Genomic DNA, 11,461 nt, shown 5'->3' with positions numbered 1-11,461 from the left:
GACAACTTGCTTCTTCTAAGACTAAGATATGAAATGAACATTTGTTATTATGGACAATGCACGCCTCATTTACACAATCAACGATCTAACTACTGTCTATCCAGGGTCATAGTTGTATCAGCTTCTGTGCTAGGTACGGGGAACAAGACAGTCCTTGTTGTTAGGGAATTTACAGTCTGGTGGGGGAGGAATGGGAGACAGGCCACAAAGAGATAATTATAAAATGTTGTGATATATGCTATTATAGTGGAATGTACAGAGGAGTCCAGGATTTCATTATCATAGTTAACAACGTACATTTTTATACATGCTCACTTTGACAGTGCATACATTAAAACTGGAGAAGTACAGAGAAAATTGGCTAGGTTCCTGAGCACAGATGACTTGGAAACTCATGAGGCACATATATTTTTGTGAAGCAGCCTGTTGTGGTGGAAATTTGTCTGTACTTAGTCTCCAAAGGTCTGGGTTTGATCCCCATTTCTACCTTTGGTTCCTATTAAACAAGTCCCTTAACTGTCTCTGGTTGTCAGCTTCCCCACTTTTAAAAACAAAGAGGAAGGTTAAATGATGACTGAGGCCCTTTCTTGTTGAACATCCCGAGGGATGAATTCCAACTCTTCCCTGATGTGAACCCAATAGCCTGGTGAGGACATCACTGATCGCATTGCAGAGTTGGGCTAGATGTATCCAAATGACCAACCAGGGTCTTCGTTAGGTGTCAGTGTTAGATACACAAAGTACCTTTTTGGAGGATAAACTTGACAAGTTTAATGGCAGTGGGGCTATGTTGCTCTTCATTTCTGAAGCCAGAGTTGCAAGGCTGTCTCGACCATACACGCAGAGCAGAGAAAGTGCACGCTCCCCAATATTCATTGGCCAGGACAGGTTACCAACTCCAGCTTAGGCTGGGGAATCAGTTGGCTGTTAAAACATCCTGATCTCTCTAGATGTGTGGATGGAGGCTCAAAGAAAGGTTGGGAACCTGGTGCTCAATATGATTTAGTCACTTGAAAGGTAAAATGTATACTTTGGTTTAAAAAACATTTTTGAAGATTGAGCATCTACCTTGCCCACATCCATGCTCAGGTTTATGGGAAACTCAGAGGTGAACCCAGGTCTATCTCATTTCAAAGTATATGCTCTTAACCATTCCTTAGTAGTCTAGTTGGGGCAGGAATTGAATGATGCTCTCAGTGGAGACTTATTTATTATTTTAAATTGTAGTAAAATACACGTGACATGAAATTTTCCATTTTAATCACTTTTAAGTGTACAGTTCAGTAGTGTTTAGTGCATTCACACTGTTGTGCAAACTGTCTTCAAAACTCTTTTTATCTTGCAAAACTGAAGTTCTATATCCATTAAACAATAAATGCCCATTTCTCCCTTCCTCCCAGCCCCCAGCAACCAGCATTCTACATTCTGTCTCTGTGAATTTAACTCTCTGGTTACCTACTGTAAGTGGCATCATACAGTATTTGTCTTTTTGTGACTGCCCCAGTTTCCACACTGCAACAGAGAAGAGAAAAATCTGCAGACACAAAGATTGAAGCAAGCACAGTTTCATTTGGCCACTTCTCGAGATCCCTTTTCCACGGGGCGGAATGCCATCAATTCATCATTCCAGGCAGACAGCATGGGGTAAGGACCATCAAATTATTTACTTTATAAGATGTGCCATTATTCCTTCCAGGAACACTGGGGTCCATCTTCTCTTTGACATTGCACATTGCCAAAGTTTTCCATTGGTCAGCCTAGATATCTGGCTTTTTAAGATTCAGTGTTATTTCTACATTTTTACCCCATTTTTCATTGACAGATATGCATGAAAATACTAAAGGACAGATGAACATGGTCCAGAGAAGCCAGTATTTCTGGAATAATGATTTAAGGGTATCTGCAGTGGACACTTGATACTCTAGAAATTCTCCTTTATCCCTCTTTCTCATGGCTACTTTGGGAGCTGCCATCCTGGTGCGATGTCACTTTCCCTGTGGCCACAGTGGATTGGCCTAGATTTATCTCCAAAGTTAAGCTGGGCCAGTTTGAGTTCTTTCCCAGAGAATTTCATTGAAGAGACAGAAAGGACTGATGCACTCTCTCTCTCTCGTTGTTTTCATGTGGACCATTTTTAAAGTCTTTATTGAACTTGTTACAGTATTGCTTCTGTTTTATGTTTTGGTTTTTTGGGTCTGAGGCATGTGGGATCTTAGCTCCCCGATCTACACCCCCGCCCACACTGGAAGGGGGATTGAACCCACACCCCCTGCATTGAAGGTGAAGTCTCAACCACTGGACCACCAGGGAAGCCCCTGACTCTCTTTTTTGAGGCTTGATTGACAAGTGTCCAATCTGCAAGCTATTGGCAGCTTGGTGGATTAAGGGGTAGAGGGGTTGATCCGTAGTGGCCAGATGGAAAAGAGAAGCCAACATAAGCAAGAAGAGTAGAGGGTATATTTGTCTCCAAGGGCTGCTGTAACAAATTACTACAAACTGTGGAGCTTAAAACAATTGAAATTTATTTTTTCACAGTTGGAGTTTAGAAGTCCAAAATTGAGATGTTGACAGGGCCATACGTCATCCAAAGTTTCTAGAAGAGGATCCTTCCCTTCCTCTCTTCTAGCTTCTGTTGGCAATCCTTGGTGTGTCTTGGCTTGTAGACACATCACTCCAGTATTTCAATCTCTGTCTTCACATAGGATTCTCCACTGTGCGTCTTCACAACGTCTTCTTTCTGTGTCTGTTCTCCATGTCTTATAAGGACACCAGTTATTGGATTAAGGCTCACCCTAACCCAGTGTGACCTCACCTTAATTTTAATTAATCACATCTCAAAGATCCTATTTCCAAATAAGATCATATTCTGAGGTTCCAGGTAGACATGAGATTTTGGGGACACTACTCAACCCAGTACAGAGTGGGTGGCCTGAGGGCATCTGGAACCTTGATTCCAATGTGATCACGAGATCAAAAACCACACTCCACGCTTTGGGTGTTGTCAGACAGGCCCATATTCTGACAATAAATTCTCATTTGTGTTTAAACCTTGCTCAATTTGGGTGACTGTTACATGCAACCAAAAGAGTTTTTAATATGCATAAAATAATACAGACCCCCATTGTTACAATTCTGTTAGCTGCCACTATAAATAAAGTAATAAGATCTTTTCCTATGGGCCCTAGTAGGAGTGGGCGCCATATTAATCAACTTGACCAAGCACACATAGTGTATCACGCAGATGCCTGCACGCCCAACCTCAACTCAACCAGCGTAATAGGAGGGTCATAGGCAGGACAAACCCAGGGTGACACCAGGCTCCCGTTCTGTTTCTCTGTGAGTCTCTTGGCTTTGCACCTCTCCATGTGTCTGAACCATTCCTGGGCTGGAGTTCCTATGTGGTCACAGGGCGGCTGAAGCAGGTCCAGGCATCATACTCAGGTACAAAGTTCTGAGGCAGGAAGTGGCCATCTCTCCCTCAGGTCTCTTTATAAGGCCAAGGAGAACTGTCCCAGGAGTCGCCAGCAGGGACAAGTTTCCCACCCCTGGCCTGCCCCTCCGCCAAGTGACTTCCCCCACCCCAGTCCAGAGGCCCTTGACCCAGCCCTGCAGATCACAGGAAAACTGGGCTGAGGCTCCCCCTGTAAGGACTGGGTCCAAAGGAGATTCTCTTCCTGTTGCCGGGACTTAATGGCTTCCCACAAATTGACATAACAAGGCCTGAGGTATCATTGTGGTGACTCATTTAGAGCCTCATTTAGATGGAGACTGACCACAAAGAACAGAGAGGTTTGGTGGACCTTTGCATGTAACAGCTGCTTACCACCTGATTTTATGGCGGTAAACCAACTGACCTGATTGGAATCATCCTTTCAGGCCCTTTTGCCCAGCTGAAAAGGCAGTGAGTGGGGCTTCCCTGGTGGCACAGTGGTTAAGAATCTGCCTGCCAATGCAGGAGACACGGGTTCGAGCCCTGGTCCGGGAGGATCCCACATGCCGCGGAGCAGCTAAGCCCGTGTGCCACAACTACTGAGCCTGCGCTCTAGAGCCTGTGAGCCACAACTACTGAGCCCGTGCACCCTAGAGCCCATGCTCCGCAACAAGAGAAGCCACTGCAGTGAGAAGCCCTTGCACCACAACAAAGAGTATCCCCCTCTTGCCGCAACTAGAGAAAGCCCGTGCGCAGCAACGAAGACCCAACGCAGCCAAAAATAAATAAATAAATAAATAAATAATTTTTAAAAAAGGCAGTGAATGGGATTTTCTGCTGAGGGGCCTACATGGAGGGCATCTGAGAGGATCTGGCCAAGGAAAGCAGCTGTTGAGTCCTTCAGGAGGTTGGGGGGTGCATTGTCTGGGTCCTGGTCCATGGACTTACAGCAGGAAAGTGTGCCTCTTCTTTCATAGGTCTCCTAAAACCATCTTTCACAAAGCCCCTTCCAAAGTTATGCAACCATCAGGAAAGCTGACTGAGCTGTTTTCATCCTTTATGCTACTGACATCAGAAGCACAGATCCGAACACTGGTGGGATGCTACATTATGGTACTTCCTGCCAGACTTTGCCTATGACACACGGATGGGTGTTTAGGTGTGATCTAAAAAATCTGGTGGAAAGAGCCCTGCGGCCATACGGTATTTGGGGACGATAAGCTTGCCAGGTGTAGCTGATACTGCTGGCTGCCCACTCGACATGCATTTCTCGCCCAGCCCCCTCCCCTTTGGATTCAGAACACGCATCTGTTCTCCTTCACTCAGCTTTGGGTTTCAAGGGGTGTTCATCTGAGCCCCAGCCCAAGGGCAAAATCCTGATAGGTCCAAGTCAGTCATGGGTTTCCAAACCCTTTGTTGGTGATGTGTGTAGATACAGGCATATGGCATATTTTGGGCCAAAAAGACTTGAGAGAACGTCTGCTGGGGATTCCTGGGACAGTTATAAAGATGTAAAGGAGAGATGACCCCTTCCTGCCTCACACTCCATCCTAGAGATTTCCTGCCACTCAGGAAAAGAGAAAGAGACTTTTCTATTGATCTCATGGAATCATCCTAACTGCCAATGATATGGCCGTACTGCCCTCAACCCCGCCCCACCAGTTTATATTTAAGGAGCCTGAGGTTCAGACAGGATGAGAGGTATACCCAGTTCACACTGCCACTGAATGAATTCAGAGTCCACGCGAGTCCTGAGGGAACGGGACATGAGAGACAATCACGTGATGGAAGAGGAAGGTCAAGGGAGACCTGGATTGCTACTCGGGAGGGCAGGCTGAGTGGTCGCCGAAGGAGAGGATAGCCTGTGGGCACAAGAGTTAGCAGGAGGCATTGCACTGGGAGGACAGAGGGGCGAGGAGGTAAACGGCGCCCGCCTATGTTCGTTTCTGGGAAAACATGGCACCATCAAGGCTGAGTTCTCTCACCAGAGCAGCAGAGCTAGCTGGCTGGCTGGGATGGCAGACAGGCGGGGAACGGTTCTCGGGAAGCAGGAAAGCACTAGGGGATGCTGGGAAGTGGGCGGAGTCTGGGTTGCAGTTACCTGCGGATGGGGGATGCAGTACTGGGTCGGGGAGGGGAGTCATGGCCGGGAGGAAGCCAGGCGTGGTCAGGAAGATAAAAGCATGCATCAGATTTAAGGAGTGAGGCAAGGACGGACTGGGAAAAGGAACAGTGAATTGGAGGCCCAGTTGAGGAAGAGCTGGGCCAGCCAAGAGGTGAAGGCTGGTCACGGGGGGCGTGGAGGCTGCTTGAAATCCCCTCAGTACCCTGAACTGCTGGGCCTGAGGTTGCTGCATGAATCAGTGAGGATCTGGGCAGCTCACAGAGGAGGGTCCCCTTTGCATGTTTAATTTGAAGAGGTTTCATGATCTAGGTTTCAAATTCTCCATTTTATAGCCAACTCGGGGGGGGGGGTGGTGTGAGGGGTGGGCAATGGGGCAGGATCCCAGGGGCTCCCCCACGTGGAGATTCCACATATGTACAGACGTGAGCCTGTGCTGACCCCATCCCTTTACCCACGTGGGAACTCTAGGGAGAGCTGGTGGGGTCTTTGGGCCTAAGAAGGCTGGCTTCCCTTATGTCTGAAGCGAAACAAAGAACCTCTGGGCCAGATGGAAACTCAGTTCCTTTTCTGGCATGGCCAAGGGACACCTTTAATTGCAAATTTCAAGACCAGTCCTTGATGGAAATTGCAACGAGGCCAAGGCCGTATGGGAACATTTCTTGATGGAAATGAGCATCTGTTCTCTATAAGAAATGCAAATGATGCTTAATTGTGCCTTCAGAGGGACGTGTTCCGCCCCCAGCACACTGCCCACAGGCACGGTAATCTGACTACCCTTCAAAGTCCTCAGCTCCTACCCACTAGACTGAGGCAGCACAAACCACATTAGACCAGGCAGCGCCCTCTGTTGATGGTCCATCCAAATACTCAGGGTACAGAAGGGGACCAATGCCTGCTGGGTTCCTACCACGTTCCAGGTTCTGGGCAAGGTATTATTGTTTCGTTTAATGTGGGCAGTCCCCGCGCCCCCCCCCCCCCCCGTGGGATCTGCTGCTTTACAGACAAGGAATCCAAAGCTCATAAAATTTATGTAGTTTGCCTGATGTCATATACTATGTGGTGGGACAGAAGCACAGGCAGGACTGACAGCGTGAAAAGCCCCACAGCGTGCTCTAATATTTATTGAGTGCCTAGGTCATGTCTTTAGCAAACATTCTCTTATTCTGTCTGTCTCTCTCCCTTCTCACTTTCCTGTAAATGGCTGAATAAAGGGGGTCTGCAGAGGCAAGCGGTATTCCTTCATAATGAACGCCTCATTTCCTTCCCAAAACATTAGAGATGTCTTACACAAAGAGCACGTACAGTAGCACAGGCAAAATGAAATAGAAAAGGGTTAAGAGAAAGCAGCCATTCCCTGCAGGAAGCTGAGGGATAAGAATTTCTGCATTATCATCACCATCATTAGATTTGACGGCGCTGGAGTCAAGAATACTAAACCTTGTACTTCACAGGCTCCAAGGAGCTCACGGGACAGCTCAGCACAAGTCCTGGCTCCGGAGTCAGCTCATCTGTAAAATGGGATGATAGTTCCTATCTCAGGGGGTTGCTGCCAGAGTTAATGTGCTCATGTTTTTAGAAGAGCATCTGGCCCATGGTAAGTGGTTAATAAACACTAGCTGTTATTACTTTTCAAGATCTTACAGTTAGCCCTGCTCAGGGTTTGAAAACTCCCTGGAGGTCCTGGGGTGCTGTGTGGTTACTGCTCTTGCTTCTGCAACCAGAGACACCAGAGCTTTTATCTTTTATACACAGCAAGATAGGCTGCCTACAAGATATTTGAAAACTACCTTGGATTATGGGGTCATATAACCTCTTTGAGCTCCCAGAAACAGTAGGGAATTTTTCTTACTTAGGCAGTGTTATGGGCTGAATTGTATCCCCCGCAAATTCATATGTTGAAGCTTTAACCCCCAGCATCTCAGAATGTGACCGTATTTGAAGATGAGGTTTTTAAAGAGGTGATTAAGTTAAAATGAAGCTATTAGGGTGGACCCCAATCCAATAGGACTGGTGTCCTGGAAGAGACACCAGGGACGATTGTGCACGGGAGTGACTATGTGAAGAAGCAACAAGAAGGAGGCCGTCTGCAAGCCAAGGAGGGAGAACTCAGAGGAAACCAAACTGCCAATGCCTTGATCTTGGACTTGTAGCCTCCAGAACTGTGAGAAATGAATGTCAGTTGCTTCAACCACCCAGTCTGTGGTATTTTTTCTGTGACAGCCTTAGCACATTAAGACATAGTACATCTTCAATGCCTAGAAGATGTCTGGCATGAAGTAGATGCTCAATTAATCCACGCCGAATTGGATGCAACCTCATTTTCCTTTTCTATGAAATGCAAAAGGACTCCTGGGTTCCAGGACTCGTGACCCCTATAAGAGAGACACCCTCCAGGAAAGTGTCTCATGCACATTCAGAGTCTCTGTGCAGATGCTCTGGAAAGTGGGCGCGAGACCCTCGATTGCTCCACTGTCCTGGGTTCTTCTCTAACCCCTACCCTCCCACCTTGGGCATGTTGCCTAGCTGAGGAGAGGAAACCAAGTCTTTCAGGAAAAGTAGACCCTGGTTGTGGCAAGGAAGCCAGAGGGAGTGGCAGGTGGGGCAGGAGGAGAGAGGAAGGGGCCAGTGTGCTCAGAGCTGATAAATGGGAGCAGAACCTCCAGCTGGCTCTCAGGAGGACAGGCAGATGTCCCTGGCTGGTGCAAAACGCGATCATGCTAAAAGAAGAGACTTTGTAGCAGCGGCTCCCCACCTCCCCAGCTTCATCCCACTGGACACAGTTTGCGGGAGAAGAAATCATGGCATTGAGGTTACTGCTTGTGATGCTACTCAGGGGTTTTCCTGGAGCTTTGAAGACTCTGTACTCAGAATGTCATTCCCCAGGGACTTCCCTGGTGGCGCAGTGGTTGGGAATCCACCTGCCAATGCAGGGGACACAGGTTTGAGCCCTGGTCTTGGAAGATCCCACATGCCACGGAGCAACTAAGCCCGCGTGCCACAACTACTGAACCTGCGCTCTAGAGCCCGCGAGCCACAACTACTGAAGCCCGTGCCTAGAGCCCGTGCTCCACAACAGGAGAAGCCACCACAATGAGAAGCCTGTGCACCGCAACGAAGAGTAACCCCAGCTCACCGCAGCTAGAGAAAGCCCATGCGCAGCAACGAAGACCCAATGCAGCCAAAAATAAAGAAATTAATTAATTAAAAAAAAAAAGAATGTCATTCCCCAGAGGAAGGTTGTGGGGATGTTGGAGGTCAGGGTGGATTGGATACATAGACCTCTCCTCCCCTTGTTTGCCCTGAGGAAGAGAATACTTCTGTCTTACAGATGAAACAAACCAGGCTCAGAGACGTTAAGTGACTTATCTATGTCACACAGCTAGGAATTTCAACCAAGTCTGGATGAAACCAAAGTCTGGGCATTTTTTTTCTGGACACAACACAGCATTGCCTGCTCTCAGACCCACAGGTTTGTATTCTGTTTATCAGGCTCTCCCTTCCTGGATAAAAACCACTTATAGAGTGAAGGCAAACCCACTTCCTCCATCCTCATGGTCTGCTCTGGGGCTCCCTGGACTGCCTCATCATGCGGATTCCAGGCATTGAGCTCCCCGGCCCCAGACAGCAAAGATTTGGAGAAATACAGAACTCATGGGCCACAGGGACTCATCTGTCCACCTGTCCGTGATTGTGAAATGGGGCCACATTCACGCCGATGCCCAAATGACAGAGGCCTCAGGCCGCTTATCTCCCCAAACAAGAAAGTTATCTGCTCTCTTCGTCCCGCCCCATCCAAGTGCCTCCGGTCATTTTGGGGAGACTCAAAGGGAGCTTCACTGGTGCCCAGGCTGTCGGGGGCACCGCCAGTGTCCACCCCTTTTTCCTTTCCTATTCTGGTTTCCACTTGCCCACTCCTTGCAGCTTTTCTGCTGTGAATTATTAATCATGTTCTGGTTATAACCACGTTACTATTAATCATGAAAGCGGACCACCTGAAGAGTGATGTTTGTGCCAATGTCTGTGCCATTGGGGCTCATCCACTGCCTGGAAGGTCCTCGTTCATTGGCAGAATCTCACAATGACTCTCATGGGGATACTTGGAGCTCCCACCTCAAAGGTCTTGTCCAGAGGGCTAGGTGGGCACAGGGGCTCTGCCATTCTCCCATTAACCTCCAACCTCCCGATGGCATCTGGCTATAATCACACTCCCTCCCATGGCTGATCAGTGGATACAAAGAACTCTTAGGGGACACATTGTTATGGTCTACACAGGTCTCCAGAGTTTTTTTTAATTGCACATTCCTATCAGTACACCTAAGAATCGTGTACCTCTCCAAGATGCAAATCTGTTTATTCATGTGTCACATACACATAGCACTGCATTTATATATAACGTGCATTAAAACCATGCACAAAGTAGAAATGTACAAGGATGATGTTTCTTCATAAATTAGAAACATTTATGTATTTCTGTGCTATGTCCATGAAAACCATATGTAAAAATAGAAATGTAAAGGGAAGAGGTAGAGTAAATAGAAAAAGAAGTTCTTATCTTTTCTTCCCCCTCACCCCCCATGCATCTGTTCCCCTCTGCACCCCAGGTGCATGCACCTCATTTTAGAGATTACACTCTGTCCACATCTGCACGCTTACTAGACGCCCATGTCACATGCACGAGTCACTCGAGCTGCTGCTGCTCTCTGTTTTATGCATCAGAAGTCAGGCTCCAAGACGCTGAGTCCTTTGGGACCCAGTGAGGAAGTCTGGAGCCTGAGGTTGACTCCTGCTCAGGCTGCTCTAACAAAATACCTTAGACCAGGTGGCTTAAAGAACAGACATTTAGGCTTCCCTGGTGGCGCAGTGGTTGCGAGTCCACCTGCCGATGCAGGGGACATGAGCTCGTGCCCCGGTCCAGGAGGATCCCACATGCCGCCGAGTGGCTGGGCCCGTGAGCCATGGCCGCTGAGGCTGCGCCTCCGGAGCCTGTGCTCCCTTCCCTCTGTTCTCAACAGCCCCCTTCCACCCCACCTCCCCCATCTCCACCTACCAGTGTCCTATGTGTCCTTCCAGCAGACTCAAGGGCTTCTCCTCCATGAAGCCACCCATAGGGAAGCAGGCTGAGTCCTGCACCGGGATGCCCAGCTGAGAGGATGAGAAGGATGGTGTTAAAAGCCAGCTTGCTCCTTGTTTGCCAAACCCCGGGGCTGTTACGCAGTCCATCCTCCTGTGTGGCTTGCTGCACGTCAGGCCGATAAATTGAGAGATGAGTTTCTGGGGCAAGGAATGGCGACTTTATTTGGAAAGCCGACTGACTGAGAAGATGTCACACTAGTGTCCCAAAGAGGCATCTTCCCTAAGTTAGAATTCAGGCTTCTTTTATACTAAAAGGGGAGGAGGGGAAAAGTCCTGGTTCCAATGAGACTCCGGATGAGAAGGAGAGTTTGTGTTAATTTCTTCCCACCTACAGCCAATCACAGGTGGGCCTGGTCAGGAGGTTTCCTGGGAGTCAAACAAAGGTATTTTAGCTTAACACGCATTACCTGGGAGGCAGTGGTTCCCAGAGATGGGCTATTATGTATAATTCAAGCTTGTAGGCAACATCCCTGTAATAGAGTACAAAGGTTCTTCCCTATCACAGACCCAGGGTGCTGGGCCTGTCAAGGTGGACTTCTTCCGATGTGCACCAAGACTCCTATGGGCTGGAAGGGCCCTGACACCTTGCACCAAATGATTTTTCTCTCTCCTTTTTCATTCCCATAGAATTTTATGGCATCTCTAATACACAGCTGTATCACAGGTGTTTTGCACTTGAATCATCTTCCTGTCTAGGTGAGTTCGGAGCATGCAGGGATTCTATTTGTCTTATCCGTGTCAGTACAGTAAGTCTTTTCCCTGTGTCTAGTCCA

General features: G+C 48.0%; 1 non-coding gene across 1 annotated transcript; it reads left to right on the top strand.

The window, feature by feature from the left end:
* The first annotated feature begins 309 nt into the window (after positions 1 to 309).
* On the top strand, positions 310 to 414 carry LOC117198406 (U6 spliceosomal RNA). The gene has a single exon (XR_004479563.1). It is a non-coding gene; the product is annotated as a U6 spliceosomal RNA (small nuclear RNA).
* The last annotated feature ends 11,047 nt before the right edge of the window (positions 415 to 11,461 follow it).

The sequence above is a fragment of the Orcinus orca genome, chromosome 2, assembly GCF_937001465.1.
Source record: "Orcinus orca chromosome 2, mOrcOrc1.1, whole genome shotgun sequence".
In the NCBI taxonomy this organism is placed as follows: Eukaryota; Metazoa; Chordata; class Mammalia; order Artiodactyla; family Delphinidae; genus Orcinus; species Orcinus orca.
This window is presented reverse-complemented; position numbering and strand designations above follow the sequence as displayed.